General features: G+C 41.0%; 1 pseudogene across 1 annotated transcript in view; it reads left to right on the top strand.

The window, feature by feature from the left end:
• Window positions 1-16,184: 16,184 nt before the first annotated feature.
• The window catches only part of LOC308619276 (protein disulfide-isomerase A3-like), a 43,642-nt pseudogene continuing 33,548 nt past the window's right edge, over window positions 16,185-26,278 (top strand). Inside the window, exons 1-3 of the transcript XR_014017890.1 lie at window positions 16,185-16,303; window positions 22,097-22,372; window positions 22,595-23,225. The product of XR_014017890.1 is annotated as a protein disulfide-isomerase A3-like (transcript). The remainder of the gene's footprint in view (window positions 16,304-22,096; window positions 22,373-22,594; window positions 23,226-26,278) is intronic.

Here is a 26,278-nt window from a genome sequence, read left to right as displayed (position 1 = left end):
AAATTATTACAGGGAGATATTAGCGATTCTATTCTTAAAACTATTGGGCAAAACCACACTTCACCATAATCCTCAGAACCCTCCTTAAAATACCTGCAATCCGGTGTGTCATTGAGGCAGCCCACAGCCGGGAAGGCGGGCAGTACCTATTAAAAGTTGTTTGGAAATGAGAACTCAGAGAACAGCTGGGTACCTTTGTTACCGGCAGGCTGCTGACTCAAAATGATGGCAAAAAAAAAAAAGCCTCACTGGAATGAAGAGAGAGAAAAACCGCAGAGCTGAGGGTAAAAAAAAAAAAAAAAAAACCAACCAGCTCTTGGCCTTTGAAAACAGATTGCTCTGCTGTCCTGTCATGAAGTAGGTGTACAGGCATTCACAGTTCCACACAGGGCCTAATCTAATTTTGGGAGGGAAAAACCAACATCAACAACATGATAAAAACCCAGGGCCAGGTGCAGACTGTTTCCTCTTGCTGCTCTGTCTGAGGAGGCATTTGTTGCTTTATTTCTATTACAAAAGTCCACACACTTCCCTCACTCTCTCTGCCCAGCCCCACTCAGCCTCCGGGATGGCAGGAATGCTGACCATAGAAAGGCTCCCGCCAGGGAAGGAGAAGAAGCTGCTACCCTGCTGACAATTAAATGTGATTCACATAACTAAGTGCTCACACCTCATGAGTCTAGGCACTCGACTCTGTGTGTGTGGATCCCGTGATAACTCAGGGGCAGGTCACACAAATATCTTTCATCTCTCAGTGCCTTCAGGCACTCTCATTGGGTCTTTTTTTTCTTTAATAGATTTATTTATTTATTTTTGGCTGCGTTGGGTCTTCGTTGCTGCGTACGGGTTTTCTCTAGTTGTGGCGAGCGGGGACTACTCTTCATTGCGCTGCGCGGGCTTCTCATTGCAGTGGCTTCCCTTGTTGTGGAGTACGGGCTCTAGGCACGCAGGCTTCAGTAGTTGTGGCACGTGGGCTCAGTAGTTGTGGCTCGCGGGCTCTAGAGCACAGGCTGAGTAGTTGTCGTGCACAAGCTTAGTTGCTCCGTAGCATGTGGGATCTTCCCGGACCAGGGATTGAACCTGTGTCCCCTGCATTGGCAGGCAGATTCTTAACCACTGTGCCACTGGGGAAGTCCTCATTGGGTCTTAAAGTAGCACACCAAGGCAGGCAGAATGGAGTTTCTTAACCTCTTTTACAGGTGAAGATGATGAGACCCAGAGTGGTCAAGCAGCCCACCCAAGGCCACAGAACCAGTGGGTGACAGACCTGGAATCCGGGGAAAAGAACCTGTAACTCACTACTGAATATACACTGACATAGGGAGATCCTGCCAGAAACACGCACCTACAAGGTCATGACAAACAAACACTGTGTCATCTGAACATTCTACTTTGGTTAAGTCATCTAGTCTTCAGTGCCACTGACGTGAGGGGAACAGCGTGCAGCAAAAAAAAGGGTACAATTTTAAAATGAAGCCTTTCATCAAGCTTCACCTTCTCTTGTGTAAGAAAGAGATTTGAGCCTGAACGTTTAAGGAGAGAGCACTCTTGCTATCCTCATCCTTTCTCTGATTATTTGTCCAAATGAAATTCCTGCAGCTCTCCACTGAGATGAGCAATGTGCTTGAAAACTAGAAAACATGGCATCGACAGAAGCCAGGACTACTGCAACCGATAACACAAAGCCTGTCCCCTTCGGCATTTGCTTCCTTAATCCCTTTAGTTACGTATGTGACCTCAGTTGTATGTGTGAAGATAGATGTGTCTTCACTCCCTTTGTACATGTCCACTGGGCCCAGCCCAGTGTGTTACACCAAATAGCTGTTTATTCATTCTTTAAACAAAATGCTCATTGAAGAGCATTTTGGAGACACTGGCAATTTTAGGAGAAGGATCTGGTATTAGGAGTCATCCAAGGCTCTTGCCCATCTGCATTGGCTCACTGCTCGGCCATACTTCTGTTAATGGTAGGCAGAAGCACAGCAGTAGGGGTGTAAGTTGCCATGTTATAAATTTTAAAAGGCTCCCAGAAAGTAAATACATCAAGATATCAATTAAGTAATTTCATCATGTAAGCAGCTCTTTGCAGGAAACTGCCCTCAGCAGGAAGCCCCTTTTCTTGTCACTTTAGCAAAGCTATGTTGTAACTAACTGTTAAACTGAGGACCCACATGCTCTACTTATCTCCAGCCCAAGCACGCCTTTCAGATCTTTTAATCATACGATACCTTGCCTGACCTGTCATTTTTTCCCATAGATCAAAGAAGTAGAAATGAAGAATAAGTAATTAACAGATGACCAGATCTCTTCCGTAGCTTCCCCTTCAGTAATCTCATGAAAAAACTGTGTGGCCAAACTGTATGAACACGATAACATCTAGAGGCATTTGCTTCCTTTATCCCTTTAGTTACTTATGTGTCCTCCGTTGTGTATGTGAAGATAGATGTGTCTTCACTCCCTTTGTACATGTCCACTGGGCCCAGCCCAGTGTGTTACACTAAATAGCTATTTATTCATTCTTTAAACAAAATGCTCACATTGAAGAGTTTTGTAGACACTGGCAATTTTAGGAGAAGGATCTTGTATTCTTCTCCTAGGATCCATGAGCCTGAAGGATCGATGAGCCTGCCTGCGGTGAGGGGAGGGTGACAAGTCTGACACTCCTCCCCATCTTAATGATTAACTGAGATTATTTCCCTTCTTCCCTTTAAAACTTTCATGGCCCAACAGAATCTTCAGAAGTGGTTTTTGGGGGACACTGAGTTCACCATCTCCCCAGATGGCTGGTTTCTGGTGGGACACTGAGTCCACCAGTGGTTTTGGGGGGACACTGAGTCTACCATCTCCCCAAATTGCCAGCATTCTGATTAAAGGTACCTTTCTATTCTACCAACATTTGTCTCTCTCTCTCGTATTGATTTTTTGAGTGGTGAGCAGCCGGACCTGATTCAGTAACAATGATGGACTGATCTTTTTCTCCTAGGTTTTTATATTTTGAGAATGAATTCCTTTCATATTGGCAAAATCCCAACAATGACATGAAAAATTTTCAAGTGTTTCTATTCCACCTAGGATTAATACCGTTCTGAATGAGCTTGTTTCATCTGTGAAATATTAAGAAGTGTTAAGAAATAACCAGGATCATTTGCTAAATCTATTAGGAAGAGGGCAGAAGGCTTTGCTGAGTTCAGTTAGAGCTTGGTGTGAATTTGGCCCAAGTCGTGTGTTTAGTTTCCTTGAAGGACGTTTGTTTAGCACATGATGATTTCACACTCCCCTCCCTCTCTCCCCCCCGCCCCACCCCGTTCATCACTTTCCCCTGGGCACTTATGGATTCTATTGTTGTAAACACAACTTTAAATATCAGTTTCTCTAAAAAGGAGCACTTCATTTTTATGAGCATCTGAAGGTCTTCTTTCTTCTTTCTGCCTTGGTGAGGCTTCATTTGCTCTGGAGGTCTTGGGTCCTCCCCATAGTTTAGCAGGCTCTTCCTAAGTGAATCAGCTTCATTTCCCCTGTTGCTGTACCTTAAACCTGGGAGGTGTTTGTTTCCTGGGGCCAGGGCTTGCCGGGGCGTTCAGCTGCCTGCACACCAGCTGCTACTCCACTCCCGGGTGTGCATTTTGTAACAACACAGCTCCTTTGCCGGTTGTTGAACAGGGAGAGGGGCAGCTGTGAAAGGGAGAGGGCTGATTATTCATTTTCTTTCCTTTGGAAATTCTGCTTTGGGATCCTGTTCCTACTTAGAATGTTTCCCCAGCAGCCCATTCCATTTAGCTCTCTTGCTAGGGAGCATTTTCTGTCAATTTTCTGAAATGTATATATTCCAGGCAGTTCGTTGGAGGTTTTACAGAGATCCTTGTTAGCAAAGCTCAGCCTGGCCTTACTTTGTATTCCAGAAGCCTAGAATTTTAGCAACTCACAATGAACTCAAGTATCTTTATGTGTCATACTCGAAGGATAGGGCTTTGCGAATCAGCCTAGAAAACAATGATAGTATCTCTTGGCCATAGAACAAACAGAGAATTCATCCCATCTCCTTGGCTTGGAGACCAAGGATTTATCTCCTGGAACAGGTTCTCAGGGAGGATAGCCAGTGACCTGACATTTTTCTCATATGAGTTCAAAAACAAAAGCTAGTAATTGCTATCTTCTCTTCTTCCGAACTCATTTTTTCTCCCCCTCTGACTTGTTTTGACTCCAGTCTTTAAAAGCAGAACCAAAATTTCAGGTGAATGAGCTACAGATTAAGGGTGCAGGGTGACTGTGGCTAGCTGTGAGCCCTGGAGTCCCTTCCCATTCCACAGACATTGCAAACCACAGACCTAACTACATCCATGCAACTCCAGTGCCTGTTTGGATATTCAAATATTTTCTCAAGAAGCAACAATTATATATTAACTTACAGCACGTGCCCTCGGGGAAATTCAACCCTCGGGGTCTTTGGGTATAACAGCCTGAAGTTGCTTTTATTTTCCTAGTTCTTGTCAGCACTCTGCTACTCAGCTGATAGGTGTTTTTTCTCTGTTTTATGATTTATGCTTCAGAGGGACTTGTATAGGCAAAGTGGATAAAGCCATAAATTTTCTTATAGGGCGTATTTTAAATATTACTTTGAATTCAGAACCTGTGTTCTCACTGTGGCTATAAATGCTTTTCTCAAAACAATTCAATAATTTCAAGGGCAGTGTCTCATTTATGAAGGCCTTTCACAGTTAATAGGACTTCCTCTGACAATTGTCATAGTGTTTCTGGTATGCTACAGTATATTATAGAATCCAGTGTTAGCAACTATGAACTAGTAGAATTTCTGTTAAATTCAACATAATTTGATAATTAACCACACATGTTATTATACATTACCCATTCACATAATTAATGAATGTTATACAGGTCTGTCTTCAGTTGAAGCATTTACTTTACATATCTTATTGACTTTCCCCTGAATAATTACATGTATTTCAGGGGCAACATTATTAGTAAAATTCTAAGACTGTGTTAGGACATAAAAATTGAAGTGATATCAATCTTTCCAATGTACAGAGCTGACACCACAGTAGGGGTATGTATATTGAAAATGTATTTGTTAAGAGTTAGGAGGGTCTATATGAATGTAAAAGCTTATCATTATTGGCTTTTATATATCCTCTTGCTTTGAATTCCTTATTATTTAAATGGAATGGAAACAGCAAAACTACATAACACATGCATATACAATACTAATATTGACTTATCAGGTATTTGATCCAATGTGGTCATTCAATATCTATCCTTCAATTTTGAAAATTATTGTTGGAACAATGCCAATGATAGGAATATAGTTTACTTATTTAGTAAAGTGCTTTGATTCTTAGGAAACCTCTCTGCTGAATGTCAGGAAAGAGTTAAAGAATTTAAATGAGCCCCAAAGGGATTTTCTATTGGGGAGGAAGCAATTATAAGAGAAGCCAAAGCATCACATATTAAACAAGACTGTCTGGTTTTGTAGGCAAAAAGGGAAGTTTTTGAAAGGGAAAACAGACAAAGACCCTGTAGAAATGACATGCTGCTCTGAGGCAGACAATCTTCTTACCAGCAATTAACTAATTAGTTATTCCTTTTTAGGAAAGCAAAAGGATACAGAAGGGTCCCAGGTCATGGGAAAGAAGAGGAACCATTAGAACAGGCTGGACACATGTGACATCCTGGGTAGAAGTAGCTTTAGCTTGGTAGCCAGGTTCTTTACAGGGGCTCCTGGTTAACCAAACTTTGGTTGTCAGGAAAACCACAAAGATTGAAGTTATCAGTCTAGCTCTAGTAGACCTATGGCTGGGGGCAGAGTTTGTAAGCGATGAAGGTAATAATCTTTTGGCAAAAAATGGTTTTCATTAGAAAAGTGTCCAAAGAAAAAGTGCTGCTTTGGGAAAGCTATGAAGAAAGGCAAGTGAAGTGAGAATACGTTAGCCCAAAGATTGGTGCAACCTAACCTAAACCAAGATGCCTCCTAAGTACTTAATTAGATGGAGGGAAGTGGTTCCCTTTCAGCACTGTACTGAAATAGCATGAATGGAAAAACGCAAATAGGCACGTGTGTAAGATGGAAGACAAGTTAAGGGAAAGGATCCTTAGCAACTTAGTTTAAAAAAATTCAGGAGAAGGGTGAGAAACCAGAATATTTCTAGAAAGAGGAAATGACGACTAGCTTAGTCTGGACAAGAGGTTCTAATGAAAACTTGGATCCAGAAGTTAGAAAAGTATTAATCTCTACAAATGAGGAATTGGTGTTTAAATGGGAAAGGTGTAATGCTTATTGCAAATAGTTATGTCAGGGCCTGTGCACACATCTTGATATATCTGTGTGTAATTCATTCATGCTGCTGCTCTGCTTATTCTAGAGGAATTCCTATTTCCAAGGTTCCAAACTCAAGCACTCCATTCAAATGGTGCTAATGCAGGAAAATGATGAGTATGGATATAACTAAATAACTGCCTGGTCATGACTGCAGTCTGCTCAGGGTATGGAGGCAACTTTGAGTTGGGGCCATACTTACATAAACACTAGATGTGTAATAAACAGCAGCCTTCTCTGACTTAGATCTATCTTAAAAGGCTGACAGGTCTTCGTGGCTCCTGCCCACTGGTCTAGCTCCATCTTTTCCCATTTCTTGACTCAAACTTTATATTCCAGTATAAATTGCTTGCTATTTGATAACTGTGTACGCTATTGACGTTGCCTGCAATTGATTTCTTCCAATCATTTGCCTAGTGGGTGCCTGTTCACCCTTCAACAACTCAACTAATCTTTCATCTCATTTAGGAAATCTTCCTAGAGTTCCTGGACAATAATAACTTTGTCCTTGTTTTGCATGCGCTTTTTACCTTATAGGCTTAAAAAAAATTCTTGCACTTTCTTGCTACATTTTGTTTGTTATACACTCTTTCCCTCTGTAGTCTGGGGACTCTTTGGGGTCAACAACTGTGTCTTATTCATCTTTGTGCCATGATTGCTGGCATAATGTCATAACTGTCATGGCAGGGGCTCAATGAACCACCACTGAATGAGTGAATGGATATATCAGAACCCAGGAACTCAAATATGAATCACCAAATAGGGTCAACTTCAAGTCTACCAACTTTTCATGCAATATTTGCAGGACAGCTTCTTTTTTTTTTTTTTGCGGTACGAGGGCCTCTCACTGTTGTGGCCTCTCCTGTTGCGGAGCGCACAGGCTTAGCGGCCATGGCTCACGGGCCCAGCCGCTCCGCGGCATGTGGGATCTTCCCAGACCGAGGCATGAACCCGCGTCCCCTGCATCGGCAGGTGGACTCTTAACCACTGCGCCACCAGGGAAGCCCTACAAATATTTTCCTTTTAAGTGAGGAAACTGAGGCATGACAAGGTCAAGTAACTTTCCCAAGATTAAAAACAGACAGTAGTAGCTGGACTAGGGCTGAACCATGGGGAGGAGCTTCAGAGCTGAGCTCTTAACCACCAGGCTGCTCCACCCTAACTGTGAGAGGATTGAAGAGTGCAAGCTTTCCTTAGTTACTTCTGGAAAATGAGCCTGCAATTTCATTTTCTGAGATGATAAGAGGCATTTTAGCCTAAGCAACCCAAGATTTATAATGAATTTAACTTGAGACCATGCCAGGACAGACATTTATCACGGTTCATTTAAGTAACTGTTCATTAAGTGATAGGGGAAAAGGAAACCACTATGAGACCAGAAGGGGCCTCTAATGAGAAAAAGAGAGTGATGTGGGAGACGAAGAATATGAGGTATTGGGAACATATACTGTAGAAAATTGTAGAGATGTGCACATGCTCATATTCATAAGTTTTAAAAGCACTGCTTATAAAATCATAATACACGTAGTAGTACAGAACCCTGTTGAGGTCACAGAAAAACACTCCAACAAACAAAATCTATTTTCAAAAAACACAGATTTTTTTAACTTGTATTTTTCAAACACTGTGAAGGATATTCACAAACCACAGCAATATATTAAAGTTCCCATTTGTTTTCTGTATTCACTTCTCTGAGACACCATGGTTGCTTGCTTCCCAGCATTTTCCTTTAAATCTCTTCTGAATGAACTTTCTGAATTTCCTTTTCCTGTACCACTATTCTTCATGATTCTGTGCCATGACATCCCAGAAAAGGAGATTGGCATTGAAAGAAGGCAAGGCAGGAGAAAGAGTTTAGGGCACAGCCAGAATCCTCTTAGCAGGCAAAAGGAAGTGTTTTATATTAACAAGTGTTCCGCCCCTTCCCAGAATTAGAACCCGAGTGTGAGCTGCCTGCCAGTGGGGCTGTGCCGACTGGACACTCATGAAGTATAATTGTCTATAAATGTTTCTCAAAGGGATGAGGCTGTGCCCTTAATTTCAAGAAATGAGGCGAACAACAACAAATTAATAAATCTGACTACATAATTTTAAAAGTTTTTGAAGCTCTACATAAAAAATTTAAATGTAAAGAGACCCTCAGATTTTCATTTAGGCAAAATGCAAGAAAAAACACATTACTGTATACACATTCTAACTAATAATAGAGGCACAATTAAAGGTGGGGAGGGGCAGGGGAAGTAAAGTTTACCAGAGGAAATGCTTTCTAGGTTAGCTTGAAGCATAGGAGGGGTGTGTGTCTCTGTGTGTGTGTGTGTGCCTGTGTAAAAGTATGAGTAGGACATAATAAAAGTGGGATCCCTTACGAATCCATTGAGTACATTTAAGTCTTTAGGGCCCTGTGTGTAAACAGCCTCACATCTGGATGGACCAGCTCTTCACCGCAGAAGAGGAAGGGATGAGAATATTTGTGAGTTCATGGCGTTTACTCTTTGAGTGAGTGAGGGCTAACTCAGTCACAGCAAATCTCAAATCCCGATGTCATTTGATCAGACAGAACAATTTAGTCTTTCAATAGTCTCCTAATGAAAATGTTGGTCCCTCATAGACACAAAAGCCAGTGCTCCGCTCATCTGGTGTTGGGGCCCATGAGGAGGTGTATTTCTGCTGTCTTTTCTCCCAAGAAATGCCCCCTTTGACCCACGACCTTGTGCCTTCTGCTAACACATCAGCTCCACGGGGTCGCAGATGTGTTCCTCTTTACACATTTGCCACACTCCCTGAAAATGGGAAGTTTATGAAAACATATGCCAAGCCGGAGCGCATGTGCTCATCAGCATGAGATAAGGTGAGTGATTGTATTTTGGTCCTGGGAGATTTTTCAAAACAACTTTCCTCCATTCCTTGCGTTTACAGTGTAAATCAAATGTTGAATGATTATCACTACCTTCCTTACAAACTACATTGTGCCTTCTTTCCTGTTATTTTTTGGTTGATGTTAGCAAAACAGATTGCTTCATTAAAAGTTAGTTGTGGTCTTTTCAATTCCTCTCCGAAGAATTTATGCTAGTGCAGCAAAGACAAACAACTAATAATCTGCCTTGAACATTATGGCTTCATGTTTGACTGGGAAGCCTTCACAACTGAAAATGAACCCGGATATCAGAAATTGAGAAACTGCTGAATTGGAAGTCTCCCAGTAATAGCCCAGTGTAACTTCCTTTCCACCTTTTACTGGTTTAAAGACTGCTTGAAGTCTTCTTTTTCTTTCCTTTTTTTGGGCGGGCATCTTATCACCTCATATGACAGACCACTCTTAATTGTTAAAACACTTCTTTGTATTTTAAATGAAAAAAATTCTTTCTTCCTGATAGGTTCATGGCAGTTTCTTTTTCTACTATGACACAGTGGTTTATAACCCAGCTCTTGATAATAATTCTATTGTTCTAACATTTATTTAATCCTGCCTACCTCCAATATTGCTGCTGTTGGCTATTGCCCAGTGAGTGCCCACAATTCAATAGCTGCTTTGCCTATACTGTCTCTAAACCTTAAACAACATCCCAAGAAGTTTTATTCATCCCATTGTACTGATAAGAAAACTGAGGCTCAGAGAATCTAACCAATATTTCCTAAAACACACAGGTTAACTAGCAGAACCAGAACTTTGAACACAGGGATGCCTGGCTCCAAAATTCATGTTTTTTTGTTTTTTTTTTAACCCCACCACAAATACATGCTGCTGTTTACTTGATGTACTGCCGCTGTGTATCAGCCACTGAGTAGAGTGCTATAGCAATAAAGGGATGTCTACAGTACATAGTGGGCTCTTGAGAGGTTATCAGTTTGGTAGGAAAGACAGTCACATACTGATAGTATCTGTGGCAGAAAGACTTCGTCAAGCTAAGAATCTCATTCCCCCACTAGGTGGAATCATGCCACAGCATTGCTGGTTAACATTTCCTCCTTAGAACCCAAAGTCTATATACAGTGAAATACCAAAAAGTTACCACTGTGGACAGCTGAAAAAATAACCTCTCAAAAGAATATCCAAGACCTGCTGTGTCTGAATCTATCCTCTCAAAAGAATATCCAAGACCTGCTGTGTCTGAATCTAACATCTATTTCTTCATACTGCACATCAAAGTCTGGTTTCTGAGAGCTTGGAGGTAGGTGAGGACAATATAGACTCATAGCAAAGCAGCCAGAATTCTAGACTTGGGTCCAGATCAACAACCTTCCATGAGTTCACAAGGGGTGGTAGAGGACAGTGGGATGGACAGATGGGCTGTTGTCTTAATGTTCAAGTTGTGCTGAATAACTAAACTGCCTGGAACTCCTCCTTATCTGTGTGCTTTGTGTCTGAAACCAACCCTGAACTGTCCTTCTTTGAGTATAAATAATAATGCTAATTGTACAGGCTGTGCTGGGTGTCTGTGTGTGCATGTATGCAGTGCGTGCATGTGTGTGTGTGAGACTGAGAGACAGTAAGAGAAATTAGCTAAAATGGAAGGTCACTTTAAGACGATTTTTAAAATCCAACCCAAATGAGCATTCATATTTTTTAAAATCTCAATTTTTTTTAAAGTTTAACAAACTTATTGGTATTTTAGTAAACACATTCATCTCAGTCGTTTCTCTCTCCCATATTCTTTTTTTTTAATTGGGGTATAGCTGTTTTACAATGTTGTGTTAGTTTCTACCATACAGTGAAGTGGAGCTCCCTGTGCTATACAGCAGGTTCTCATTAGTTATCCATTTTACACATTAGTGTATATATGTTAATCCCAATCTCCAATTCATCCCACCCCCCCTTCCCCCCTTGGTGTCTATACATTTGTTCTCTACATCTGTGTCTCTATTTCTGCCTTACAAACCGGTTCATCTATACCATTTTTCTAGATTCCACATATATGCGTTAATATACGATATTTGTTTTTCTCCTTCTGCCTTACTTCATTCTGTATGACAGTCTCTGCGTCCGTCCACATCTCTACAAATGACCCAATTTCGTTCCTTTTCATGGTTGAGTAATATTCCATTGTATATATTTACCACATCTTCTTTATCCATTCATCTGTCGATGGACATTTAGGTTGCTTCCATGACCTGGCTATTGTAAATGGTGCTGCAAGGAACATTGGGGTGCATGTGTCTTCTTGAATTATGCTTTTCTCTGGGTATATGCCCAGCAGTGGGACTGCTGGGCCATATGGTAATTCTATTTTTAGTTTTTTAAGGAACCTCCATACTGTTCTCCATAGTGGCTGTATCAACTTACATTCCTACCAACAGTGCAAGAGGGTTCCCTTTTCTCCACACCCTCTCCAGCATTTACTGTTTGTAGATTTTCTGATGATGCCCATTCTAACCAGTGTGAGGTGATACCTCATTATAGTTTTGATTTGCACTTCTCTAGTAATTAGTGATGTTGAACATCTTTTCATGTGCCTCTTGGCCATCTGTATGTCTTCTTTGGAGAAATGTGTATTTAGGTCTTCTGCCCATTTTTTGATTGGGCTGTTTTTTTTTTTTGATATTGAGCTGCACGAGCTGTTTGTATATTTTGGAGATTAATCCTTTGTCAGTTGCTTCATTTGCAAATATTTTCTCCCATTCTGAGGGTTGTCTTTTCTTGTTTAGGGTTTCCTTTGCTGTGCAAAATCTTTTAAGTTTAATTAGGTCCCATTTGTTTATTTTTGTTTTTCTTTCCATTAATCTAGTAGGTGGGTCAAAAAATATCTTGCTGTGATTTATGTCAAAGAGCGTTTTTCCTATGTTTTCCTCTAAGAGTTTTATAGTGTCTGGTCTTACATTTAGGTCTTTAATCCATTTTTTAAAATAAATTAATTTTATTTATTTATTTATTTTTGGCTGCATTGGGTCTTCGTTGCTGTGTGTGGGATTTCTCTAGTTGCAGCGAGTGGGGGCTAGTCTTCATTGCAGTGCGAGGGCTTCTCTTTGTGGTGGCTTCTCTTGTTGCAGAGCATGGGCTCTAGGCATGTGGGCTTCAGTAGTTGTGGCTGGCAGGGTCTAGAGTGCAGGCTCAGTAGCTGTGGCATTTGTTGCTTTGCAGCATGTGGGATCTTCCTGGACCAGGGCTTGAACTCGGGTCCCCTGCGTTGGCAGGGGGATTCTTAACCACTGTGCCACCAGGGAAGCCCTTTAATCCATTTTGAGTATATTTTTGTGTATGGAGTCATGAAGTGTTCTAATTTCATTCTTTTACATGTAGCTGTCCAGTTTTCCCAGCACCACTTATTGAAGAGACTGTCTGTTCTCCACTGTATATCCTTGCCTCCTTTGTCATAGATTAGTTGACCATAGGTGTGTGGGTTTATCTCTGGGCTTTCTATCCTGTTCCATTGATCTATATTTCTGTTTTTGTGCCAGTACTGTACTGTCTTGATTATTGTAACTTTGTAGTACAGTCTGAAGTCAGGGAGTCTGATTCCTCCAGCTTTTTTTTTTTTTTTTTTTTTCTCAAGATTGCTTTGGCTATTCGGGGTCTTTTGTGTCTCCATACAAATTTTAAGATTTTTTTCATTCTAGTTCTGTGAAAAATGCCATTGGTAATTTGTTAGGGATTGCACTGAATCTGTAGATTGCTTTGGGTAGTATAGTCATTTTGACAATATTGATTCTTCCAATTCAAGAACATGGTATATCTCTCCATTTGTTTGTGTCTTCTTTGATTTCTTTCATCAGTGTCTTACAGTTTTCTGAGTATAGGTCTTTTACCTCCTTAGGTAGGTTTATTCCTAGGTATTTTATTCTTTTTGTTGCAATGGTGAATGGGACTGTTTCCCTAATTTCTCTTTCTGATCTTCCATTGTTAGTGTATAGGAATGCAAGAGATTTCTGTACATTAATTTTGTATCCTGTGACTTTACCAAATTCATTGATTAGCCCTAGTAGTTTTCTGGTGGCTTCTTTTGGATTTTCTATGTACAGTATCATGTCATCTACAAACAGTGACAGTAAAAATCTCAATTCTGATTTACTGGAACTTACAGTGCATCAACCAGGAAAAGAGAATCACAGAAGAAAAAGATAATTTAGACTTAACCTAATAAATTATCTTATAGTTGGCAGCAATGATTTGGGCTCAGAGAATTTAGACATTTGCTCAAGGCCACACAAATAGTTAGTGACAGACTATAATTTATGAAATTTTCCATTCCATGGCACCTCACCCTACAACATACAAGTTTTCAGTTATAATTATTGCAATATGGAAACTTTTACAACTCCCTAATGCCTGTGGTAAAGCGTGTAAGACATAGGCGTCAACCATAAGTAAAAAGAACTGACATTCTGGAACATTCTTCTAAAACCACAAACTACTTTAGCACTATCTCCTTTACACTAACAGAGTCAGTGAAGTACAGTAGAAAGGAAACAGGTATTACATTCAGACAGAGCTGTGTTAGAAGCTTAGCCTTGTGACTTCTTAGTTGTTATGATTGTAGCTAATTTACCAAGCTTTTCTAAATTGTTTCCTCACTCCAAAGTGGGGAGAATAAAATGTACCTATGTACATGTTTCTAAAGGTTTAATTAAGTGTGTGAATTACCCAGCTTAGTGCTGGTACAAATGTTAGAGCCTGCCTAAGACTGGTAAAAATGGTGTATACAGATAAGACAGAAACTGAGCATTTCATATTTCCCTTTCTTCCATTTGCTTTCAGTTCAAAACTCTGAAGCATTTCCTGATAATGGCTGTTCTTCAAAGAATGAGATTAGAAAATTCACTTCATTAATACCTTTTAATCTCCACCACATTCATCACCTATAACTTGCCCCTTGGGCTCTCCTCTACAGAAATCAATGTGCTCCTTACTGAATTGTCAACTTGCATTAAACTGTCAAGGCCAATGATACGGTTTTTGGAGAAAAAGATATGAAAAAGTCACTGGTACACACTGGGAATTTGAAGATGAGATTTGTCTTTGACTGTAATGGGTATCTTTTTAATGACATTTTCCTGGTTTCTTTGAATTTTGTAGAGATGTTAAAGAAGGTGACATAACCAAAGGCCACCATCTTTCACCCTTGAATCCTGGAATTAGTTTGTACTGGGTATGAGAAGAAGCTATAAAATTCAAAGGATTTTTCCCTCCTACATATTAAATTTCATTGTGTTCTTTATAGAAAAATTCACATCTTTAATCTATTTTTTAGTATTTTGTCTCCATTTCAGAATCCCACCAGAATCTCAAGGTGATAATGTACTTGTTCATTCATATTCTGCAATGAACAATATCTTACATTCTTTACTGTCCCTCACTTTCTCTCCCACGTATGTTACCTTTGCACCCTTTCCCCCTTCTTCCATTTAACAAATATTAATGATTATGTGAATGACAATTCTGAATAAGATTGAGAGGGGAAGAGAGATGAATGAAATGTTACCTCCTCTCATGTCAGTGGGGCTGGAATTGCCAGATACCTGGTTCAGTAGCAAAGGGCGAGGGGAGGGGAGGAAACAGTGTAAACATTTCTATAGAAAGCAAGTTCACTTCGGGGGTCTAATGCAACGTGACGTTAGTACATTTCATAGATCGAATAAAAACTGTGCCCGGATAGCATGCATGCTCAAACTGCGGCACCCTGCCTGGCCAAGCCCCTGGTGTTAATGAGACACTCTGCAGCACATCCTGGCTTCACCAACCAGGAAAGGAGATGTCAGTGTATGCCCTCCGGGCATTTGAAGCTGGCACTTATTTTCAAATTTCCTTCCTGCCTGGCAGAGGAAACACTTTCTCAGACACATGATAAAACTGCAGCATGGAGTGGGATAACGAGGCTCTGGCAGGGACTATTTCAGAGAACTGTTGTGCTCACCAGCTGCATTGACTGTGTGCCCTCAACACACACACACACACACATACACATACACATACACACACACACATCACTCAAGAGCATTGATCATCTCTTTTTACCCCACAATGAAGAAGAATTTTCATCTGACATGGCTCACCCAAGAGAAATTTGTCAAGTGATATACAGTATGTAAGAGGAATGTGGTTGAGGGTAGGGGGCTGGGGGATGGGAGACTGGAACCAAAATCATACAAATGCATATTTGCTTAATACTATTAGAAAAAGAACTCTTCCTTGCTCAAAACTCAGAAAGCGTAGGGAATCCTATTCCATTTTAGAAAACGTTTCTTTATGAAAAGTTTCAAACATATACAAAAGAATGGGAAAACGAACCCCCCAAGTACCCATCACCTAGCTTCAACAATGATCAAATTATGGCCAATTTCATTCCCTCTATCCTCCCGACCTCCACCCAATCCTCTACAATTGATTCTATTTGTTGTTGTTACATTGTGTTTGTATCAGGATTCACCTAAGGTTATTACATTGCACTTGGTTGTTGATACATATTTTAGTTTTCTTTTAATCTGTAAGTTTTCCCCATCTGGTTTGAAGTAGCCTTTGAATTCTAAACTCCAGATCCTTGTACTAGGAGGTGCATATCTGCCTTTAAAACAACCTGTGGCAACTTAAATGTCTAAATATGGAGGAATGGTTAAATAAACAGTGGTGTATGCATTTGGTTAACTATCGTGCACAATGTGGTTGAAAGAATGCCCTCTCTGTGAAACCTACGGCAAGGTTTATTTTTGAGCCTCAATGTATCTATTTGTAAAATGAGAATAAAGGATTAAATAAATTAAACCCAAGGATTAAATAAAGTACATACATCTCCAGTCACAGTGGTCATTACATAACACCAGAGCATATAGGGGTGTTTTGATATTATTTTAATATATATAATAATTATAAATTTTTAATGGACATATTTTATTTCCCCCTAAAATCATGTTAGGCTGCAGCTGAGCAATGAGGCTGGTGCTTCAGGGAAGCAGAGAATGGGGACGGCCTCATACATCATGGCATCATGGGTCAGCCTTAAGTCTCACAACAGACTTTCCTAAGAACAATGACAATCTGAAAGCCAGGTTTGTGGAGTGACAGCAAGGGTTTCTAAATTTTTTTTTTTTACATCTTTATTGGAGTATAATTTCTTAACAATGGTGCGTTAGTTTCTGCCTTAGAACAAATTTAATCAGTTATACATATACATATGTTCCCACATCCCCTCCCTCTTGCGTCTCCCTCCCACCCTCCCTATCCCACCCCTCCAGGCGGTCACAAAGCACCGAGCTGATCTCCCTGTGCTATGCAGCTGCTTCCCACTAGCTATCTACCTTACGTTTTGTACTGTATATATGTCCATGCCTCTCTTTCGCTTTGTCACAGCTTACCCTTCCCCCTCCCCATATCCTCAAGTCCATTCTCTAGTAGGTCTGTGTCTTTATTCCTGTATTACCCCTAGGTTCTTCATGACATTTTTTTTTCTTAGGGTTTCTAAATTTTAAAGTTCCCTTTCCTTCAAATCAAGAGTTGGGCCTTACCAAAGTGTTCTCTGTTTGGTTTGGTTTCATTTTTTTAAAGTGTACAAGAAACACAAAATAGTACGGTATGGTAGTTCTAACCAGACAGGAAGAGGAAAGAACCGTTCTATCTGTGCTGACACAGGGGACAGTCCAAACAACAAGGGAGAAGAATTGGGGGAAGAAGGTGGGAAGCTCACATGTCTTGACTTCTCTGAGGCAGGTATTTTAAGGGTGGGGAGACTCTTCCATAAGTTGATAAAGAAAGTTGAAAGTATCTGTTGCCTTTTCTCCATTTGAAAGAATCTCACCTCAACTAAGGACGGCACCCCAGGTAATGCAGGAGAGATGGTGTAAAACTGACTGATGAATATGGCTAGATAGATGACCTTAAAACGGTTCTGACTCGCTCTGAATACTGCATGTGCATCTCTTCTGGGGGCCCCAATGTCTCAATTGGCTCAGGAGAGTGAATGTGGAGTTTCTGAGAAGGCCAGTGAACCAGCAGAAGCCAGGCACTGGAATAAATGGAAACACCTGAGACCTCTTCCCTCATCACCATGGTCTCACATAATCCATTCACCTACCCACTCCACCCCACCCCCAAAAATTCCCACCCAGATGCCATCTTGTAAAGAAGACAAGGGACAGAAATCTGAAACACTGAGCATTTTTCTGCAATAAACTCAATTGAACGTACTATTTCACAGATACAGACTGTTTAGCTGGAAAAGACTAAGCTATCATTAATTGCCAACTTTTCCAATTACCTACCAGGTTGATGAGAAAGATCAAGTTAGCTCCAGAAATTTAAAACTCTGTATTCTCTCTGCACATGTGAGTGTATCATGTAATCTGATGCCCTAATCTACAATGAAAAGGGAAAAAAGCAGAGTGCAAAGTATGATTATAACCATATAAAACGAAGCTTTAGAAAACGGGAGAAAAGATCAAGAGTCATTACAAATGTAATCTGTATAAAAGTAAATTTGTCCAAATTACAAAATGTAAATAGTGGTTGTGTTTGGTTTGGGCAGCCTTGGGTTCTAGTCTTCTCTGTTTTATTTAATCATAATACTTTGATTTTGTATGAAAAACATATTTTGAAACTTAGAGAACTTATTACCTTAAATACATTATATCTAACAAGCAATGACTGAGCACTAACGTTTCACAGGCATTGCACTAGTCACCATGGAAAATACAAAGATGGATGAGATATGCTCCCAATGCCAGAGGAATTCACAGCATGGTGGAAGAAACAGATGGATAAGTGGCAAAGGGAATTCAACATCTACTGTTTCCCAGCTATAAGAAATTTAGTTTTTCCCATCTACTCCAAACCACCTCCAGAGGACTTCAATTCAGTTTGATGATGAAAACAAAAGCATGAAACTAGTATGATCATTTGCATTTACATATCTATCCTTGGAAAAAAATACACATATAATGAGGGTAATGCCCTTACTAGTGGATACAGATTGCTGTGCACGTATTAGAGACCTCCAATCATTTACTGGGACACCTTGAAGTTTAGCTGCAACAGTGCTTCACGGTTGACATCATGGAGCCATCTATTGGATGAAACCACTTTACAATGAGGTCCCTTTGTTATTTCAACAATGAACTTCCCTTAGATGTAGTACACGATTAGTATCACATTGACTGATATAAAAGTGTACTGCATGACAAATAGTAAGAAGGGTTAAACTTCAGAGTTTTAAGAAACATTAGACTTTATCTAGGTTAGTAGTTTTCAAATTTTAGCATGCATCAGGGACCACCCGGATGGCTAGTTAAAACACAGACCGCTGCCTCATCTTAGTTTCTGATTCGTCAGTCTGGGGTGGGGTCCTCTAATTTGCATTTCTAACAACTGTGGTTTCTGGCTGATTCTACAGTTGTTGGACTTGCACTTTAAAAACCATTAATCTACATCAATTTCTTTTGCAATTTAGGAATCACTTTTCTGTAACCTTTGGTCTCTGCTCAAATAATTCAATGAATGAGGCACTCACTAAATTGCAAGGAAGCCAGTTTCCCTGTTGGACAGGCTAATCCTATAAGAATTTACTGGAGTCAAAATATGTTTCATTGAAACCTTTGCTCACCACATGTCTATTCCTTTCTGCTCTAAACAACTCTTCAGATATCTTCTCTTAACCAAGCTGAAACTTCCCATCCTTCAACCATTTATTCTACATAATTTCTCTTTATCTACCACGTTATCATCCCCTGCTGAAACTCCCAGTTATAAAGACCCCTCAGGGGGCTGAGGGCTTTCCTGGTGGCGCAGTGGTTGAGAGTCCACCTGCCAATGCGGGGGACACGGGTTCGTGCCCTGGTCCGGGAAGATCCCACGTGCCGCGGAGCGGCTGGGCCCGTGAGCCATGGCCGCTGAGCCTGCGCGTCCGGAGCCTGTGCTCCGCAACAGGAGAGGCCACAACAGTGAGAGGCCCGCGTACCGCAGAAAACAAAACAAAACAAAAAAACAAAAAAAAAAACAGGGGGCTGAGAACACAGCATTCTAGATACTGATCCACTGGTACTATCCCCTTCCATAAGCTGACGTCATATATCCATTAACAAAGAACTGGGTTTTATTACTTTGTTTCGAGCAATCATGCCACTTTAGTAGTTGATACTCCATAGAAGGTCTCTATGACACTCTTTGAACTCTTTCACATTCTGAACAGATACTGACCTTTCTCTTCTTATCCACTTGAAATAAGAATTTTGCTTTTATTCTGGCTAAATTTCATTATCTTATTAGCTCATAATTTCAGTTTACCAAGTATAGGATGGTGGTTAAGAACAAGGCCTTTGAAGTCAGACAGTCCTGGGTGCAAATCATAGCTCTACCGTTTAACAGCCATGTGGCCATGGACAAATTATGTGACCAGCAAAAACCTCGGCTTCCTCACAGGCATTATGGTGATAACAGTAGCTACCTTACAGAGGTATTTCATGAGATAATATATACAAAGTGCTTAGCATAGCGTCTGGTGCATATTATGTGCTTAGTAATAGTTAGCCATTATTATTTTATTAAAAGCAATCTAAAACACTAAGGTTTATGCTGTACAAAGTAAGAGCAAAAGTCTTTTACAGAAACCTACAAACCCTTATTAGAAATTTTCAAAAAACTAAAATAAATAAGATGTGGCACATATATACCATGGAATATTACTCAGCCATAAAAAGAAACGAAATTGAGCTATTTGTAATGAGGTGGATGGACCTAGAGTCTGTCATACAGAGTGAAGTAAGTCAGAAAGAAAGACAAATACTGTATGCTGACACATATTTATGGAATTTAAGAAAAAAATGTCATGAAGAACATAGGGGTAAGACAGGAATAAAGACACAGACCTACTAGAGAATGGACTTGAGGATATGGGGAGGGGGAAGGGTAAGCTGTGACAAAGCGAAAGAGAGGCATGGATATATATACACTACCAAACGTAAGGTAGATAGCTAGTGGGAAGCAGCCGCATAGCACAGGGAGATCAGCTCTGTGCTTTGTGACCACCTGGAGGGTTGGGATAGGGAGGGTGGGAGGGAGACGCAAGAGGGAGGGGATATGGGAACATATGTATAACTGATTAATTTTGTTATAAAGCAGAAACTAACACACCATTGTTAAGCAATTATACTCCAATAAAGATGTAAAAAACATTAAAATAAATAGACAGGTATAGTTTTTGCCTCAGTGAGACTGGAAATCATAAATCTATATGTTCACTCCAAGGATATTTACAGACTTAGCACAATTTCAATCAAAATGGCAACACGGGGCTTCCCTGGTGGCGCAGTGGTTAAGAATCCCCCTGACAATTCAGGGGACACGGGTTCGAGTCCTGGTCTGGGAAGATCCCACATGCCACGGAGCAACGAAGCCCGTGCGGCACAACTACTGTGCCTGTGCCCTAGAGCCTGAGAGCCACAGCTACTGAGCCTGTGTGCCACAACTACTGAAGCCCGTGCACCTAGAGCCTGTGCTCCGCAACAAGAGAAGCCACCGCAACGAGAAGCTCACGCACCACAACGAAGAGTAGCCCTGACTTGCTGCAACGAGGACCGAATGCAGCCAAAAATAAATAAAATAAAAATTTTAAATGGCAATATGATTTTTTAAATTGCAACAAAATTTGCATGAAAAATATAAGAAAAGGCAAAACTCTGATAGACAATCCAAGCAGGAGAAAAGAGAAAGAAATCTAGCCATATCAGACATTAAACTTATACAAAAGTATTAGAACTTAAAACTGTGGTATTGACATAAACACAGAAAGGCACACCAATAGGAAAAGGTGGAAACCTTAGAAATAAACCCAAAACATATGTGGAAAGCTAAGTCAGTTTTCCCAAATAGAGGGACAAAGAAGGCTTATTTAATAAGTTGCATTAAGATAAAATAGGACAATTTAGAAAACCAAAGTGTCAGAGCTACACCTTACACAATGCAAGAATCCACTGAGGAAACGCAGAGGGATGTGTTGCCACTACTGAATATACAGAAACTGAAAGCCTCTGTAAGTGAAAATGTTGTAAATTAAATTTTGTCCTATAAAAACAACTGATTCAGAAAAATATCTGTACTGAAAATGTCAGGTAAATTAACATTTGTATTATATGAAGAGTTCATTCAAATTCAGAAGGAAAACCTCAAAACCTAAAAATCGAATAAGCCGTGACATTAACACAAACATTACATAGAGAAATATCAGTAATAAAGAAAAACAGGGGAAAAGACCATCCTTGATGGAGCCTGGAGATACCTTTAATCACCTATTTAAGTAGCTAATAAATTTTAAAAATGGTACCCACTGCTGGTTAAAGTTTAAGGAATCTGTTGTTTTCACTTATTTATAATGATCATTTCAATTGATACATTCTTTCTGTAAGGCTATATATTAAGAATAATAAAGATGGATATACTCTGATCCAAATTTTAGACTCCAGAATTTCTCCTAATGGCATAATTCAACAGAAACAAAAACCTATGCACAGAATAGCTATCTATGATTCCAAAAGACTGAAAAAAAGCATAAACGTCCAAGATTACAGGAATAGATAATAAAATAATTCAGCAAAATATTATATAGTTATCAAAATAATGATGAAGACTATATAGACATGCTTTAAACACCATCATTAATGAAAATAGCTCATGCATGCATTTTTCTTTTTGCATTTTACATGCCCACAGGATGTATTTTATGCTGAGTGTAACAAAGTAAATGCGGCGGTCTGTAAAATGAAAAAAGGACTAACAGTATAAGAGGAGAATTATTTTAATTTTAAATCATTATTTATTTAAGCACTATTCTTGAAAAGTTTTACATTCTGTTTTAGGTGCTATGATGGGCCTAGGACTGCTGATAGAATTGTCAGCCACCTGAAGAAGTAGGCTGGACCAGCTTCAGTTCCTCTCAGGACTGAGGAAGAATTTGAAAAGTTCCTTAGTGATAAAGATGCTTCTGTAGTGGGTTCTTTCAAAGATTTATTCAGTGAAGCTAACTCAGAGTTTCAAAAAGCAGCCAGCAACTTGAGAGATAACTACCGATTTGAACACACCAATGTTGTGTCTCTGGTGAACAAGTATGATGATGACGGAGAGGGTATCACCTTGTTTTGTCCTTCATATTTTTTTTTTTCTTTTTTTTGCGGTACGCGGGCCTCTCACTGTTGTGGCCTCTCCCCGTTGCGGAGCTTCGGACGCGCAGGCTCAGTGGCCATGCCTCACGGGCCTAGCCGCTCCGCGGCATGTGGGATCTTCCCAGACAGGGGCACGAACCCGTGTCCCCTCCTGCATTGGCAGGCGGACTCTCAACCACTGCGCCACCAGGGAAGCCCCTGTCCTTCATATCTGATGAACAGGTTTGAGGACAAGACTGTGGCATATACAAAACAGAAAATGACCAGTGGAAAGATTAAAACAATTTATTCAGGAAAACAGTTGTGGTATCTGACCTCACATGACAGAAGAAAATAAAGATTTGATACAGGGTAAGGACTTACTTATGGCTTCCTATGATGTGGACTATGAAAAGAATGCTAAATGTTCCAACTACTGGAGAAACAGAGTGATGATGGTGGCAAAGAAATTCCTGGATGCTGGGAAGAAACTCAACTTTGCTGTAGCTAGCTGCAAAAGCTTTAGTCATGAACTTTCTGATTTTGGCTTGGAAAGTGCTACTGGAGAGACTGCTGTTGTTGCTATCAGAACTGCAAAAGCAGAGAAGTTTGTCATGCAGGAGGAATTGTCGCGTGATGGCAAGGCTCTTGAGATATTCCTGCAGGATTACTTTGATGGTAACCTGAAGAAATACCTGAAGTCTGAGCCTATCCCAGAGAGCACTGATGGGCCCGTAAAGGTAGTGGTAGCAAAGAATTTTGATGAACTAGTGAGTGATGAAACTAAAGATGTGCTGATTGAATTTTATGCTCCTTGGTGTGGTCACTGTAAGAATCTGGAGCCTAAGTATAAAGAACTGGGAGAGGGCTTCCCTGGTGGCGCAGGGGTTGAGAGTCTGCCTGCCGATGCAGGGGACACAGGTTCGTGCCCTGGTCCGGGAAGATCCTACATGCAGCGGAGTGGCTGGGCCCGTGAGCCATGGCCGCTGAGCCTGCGTGTCCAGAGCCTGTGCTCCGCAACGGGAGAGGCCACAACAATGAGAGGCCCACATACCACACACACACAAAAAAAGAACTGGGAGAGAAGCTCAGAAAAGACCCAGATATTATCATAGCCAAGATGGATGCCACAGCGCCTTCTCCATATGAAGTTAGAGGTTTTACTACCATCTGCTTCTCTCCAGCCAACAAGAAGCTAAATCCAAAGAAATACGAAGGTGGCCATGAATTAAATGATTTTATTAGCTATGTAAAGTGAGAGGCCACAACACCGCCCCCCCCCCATAATTCAAGAAGAAAAACCCAAGAAGAAGAAGGCAGCACAGGAGGATCTCTAAAGCAGCAGCCAAATATACCACTTTGTAAAAGGACTCTTCCAGGGACTTCCCTGGTGGTCCAGTGGTAAAGAATCCGCCTTCCAATGCAGGGGATGTGGGTTCGATCCCTAGTCAGGGAACTAAGGTCCCACAAGCTTCGGAAAAACCAAGTCCCCGTGCCACAACTACTGAGCTCGCGTGCCTCAACTAGAGCCCGCGTGCAGCAAATGGAAAGAGGCCACGCACTCTGGAACCCACGGGCCCCAACTACAGAGCCCACGTGCCCTGGAGCCCACAGGCCACAACTAGAGAAGTGAAAACCCGTGTAGCCACAACTAGAGAGAAGCCCTCACACTACAATGAAGAGCCCACGCGCCGCAACAGAAGATACCGTGTGCCGCCACTAAGACCCGATGCAGCCAAAACTAACTAAATAAAAAAAAAGGACTCTTCCACCAGAGATGGGAAAACCACTGGGGAGGACTGGGACCCATATGGGATTATTACCTCTCAGGGCTGAGAGGACAGAATGGATAGAATCTGAATCCTGTTAAACTTTCTCTAAACTGTTTCTTAGCTGCACTGTTTATGAGAATACCAGAATCAGTTTATGTTTGTGGTTTGGGCAAAATTGTTTGTGTTGGGGGCAATGTTACGGGGGTGGGAGGAACTGCGTTGGGGACTCATTTTCTATCTTTTCTTTTTGTACATTTGGGAACAGTGACAATAAATGCGCCCCCTCTAAAAGAAAAGACAATACTGAATTTGAGTTCTGTCACACAACTTAGTTACCTCTTTCGACTGCAAATCTGTGTCTGAAAATTTGCTAAGTGTATACAAAGTCTTTATACAAGTCAGCAGTGTGTAACATGGCAGTATCAGGAGCTCTGTGGTCTGTCATCATCCACTGCACTGAACCGGCAAATATTTACTGAGTTGTTACTTTGACTCTACTCTGGATATCTAACAAGGACGCGATATGGTCTCAGCTCTGGTGGTCGAGTGGAAAAGACAGACGTACAGATATATAGAGTGATCATTAAATTATAATGTAGGTACAGCACTAGAGTTATATCAGGATTTTTTAAAAATAAATTTATTTATTTATCTATTTATGGCTGTGTTGGGTCTTCATCGCTGCGCACGGGCCTTCTCTAGTTGCGGCGAGCGGGGGCTGCACTTTGTTGTGTGTGTGTGGGCTTCTCGTTGCGGTGGCTTCTCTTGTTGCAGAGCAAGGGCCCTAGGCGCGCAGGCTTCAGTAGTTGCAGCACATGGGCTCAGTAGTTGCAGTCCACTGGCCCTTGAGTGCGCGGGCTCCAGCAGTTGTGGCGCATGGGCTCTAGAGCTCAGGCTCAGTAGTTGTGGCTCGCGGGCTCTAAAGCGCAGGCTCAGTAGTTGTGGCGCACGGGTTTAGTTGCTCCGTGGCATGTGGGATCTTCCCAGACCAGGGATTGAACCCGTGTCCCCTGCGCTGGCAGGAGGATTCTTAACCACTGTGCCACCAGGGAAGTCCCCCAGGATATTTTACCTAATACTTTATTTTACCTTGTACCTAATCCAGCACAAGATGTAATAAAAGATACTAGCTCTGAGTTCTATAATGCGACAAGAATAAGTGGCTGGGGGAGGGGTGTTACATGCAGGGAGTAGGCATGAAGGTGAGAAATAGCATGGTGAGTAGAGACCACCTCGGCAGGGTGGAAAGGCAAGGCCTTCAGGTTCATGTTTAAGTCCTGTTTCTACCACTTATTAGCTGGGTAATGCAAATCATTTCCTCATCTCTAAAATGCAAATAATTCCACCTACCCTACAAACTGACATAAGGATTAGAGGAGATCTTGTATGTAAAGGAAGCACTAATGTGCCTGACATGTAGCTGGCCCTCAACAAATGAAATGCTGTTTCAAGGGTTTCAGTGGTAACTGGAACAAAAGGTACAAGGCAGGATGAGATATGAAGTAGGAGGCAATCAGATCATAGAGGGCTTCTTTATCAGGCTAAAGAGCCTGGACCCCATACCATAAATCACTGATGCCTTTGAAGGATTTTAACCAGGAAAACAATATAGTCAGGTTTGCTTTTTAAATGGGTCACTCTCAAAACTGGCTAGAAGTTGGATTTGATGGGGCTGAGACCAGCAGTAAGAAGGACTGTTAGTGGGTTGCTCTAATAGTTCCGGAGAGGATGCTGAAGGCCTAATATAGGAATGGAAATGAAGGAAAGGCTGGAGGAATATTCCGCAGGTATAACAGGTACGGCTTTGTGATTATTTAGAGATGGGAGGAAAAGGAGAGGAAAGTGAGGCGTCAAGTTCACTAACTAGTTTCCCGGTATGGGTAGTTGGTGAATGGTAGTACAGCAACTAAAATTAGAAATGAAAAGAAGGAACAGGTTGGGGGACGATGATGAGTTATTAGGTGCCCCCATGCGGCAGGCACTGCTGAGTTCTGAGGTTACAAAGACGAATAAGACACGGCCCCTCTCTGTAAGAAGCTCACATACTGGTAGGAAAGACATAAAAATGAAGATGAATAAAATACAGGCTGTTTGTATAAAGTCACCTATCTGGATTCTTAATAAAAAC

This window comes from Mesoplodon bidens (genome assembly GCF_964165515.1).
Source record: "Mesoplodon bidens genome assembly, chromosome: 6".
NCBI lineage: Eukaryota > Metazoa > Chordata > Mammalia > Artiodactyla > Ziphiidae > Mesoplodon > Mesoplodon bidens.
The sequence above is the reverse complement of the archived record's forward strand: the minus strand, read 5'-3'. Positions and strand labels throughout refer to the sequence as shown.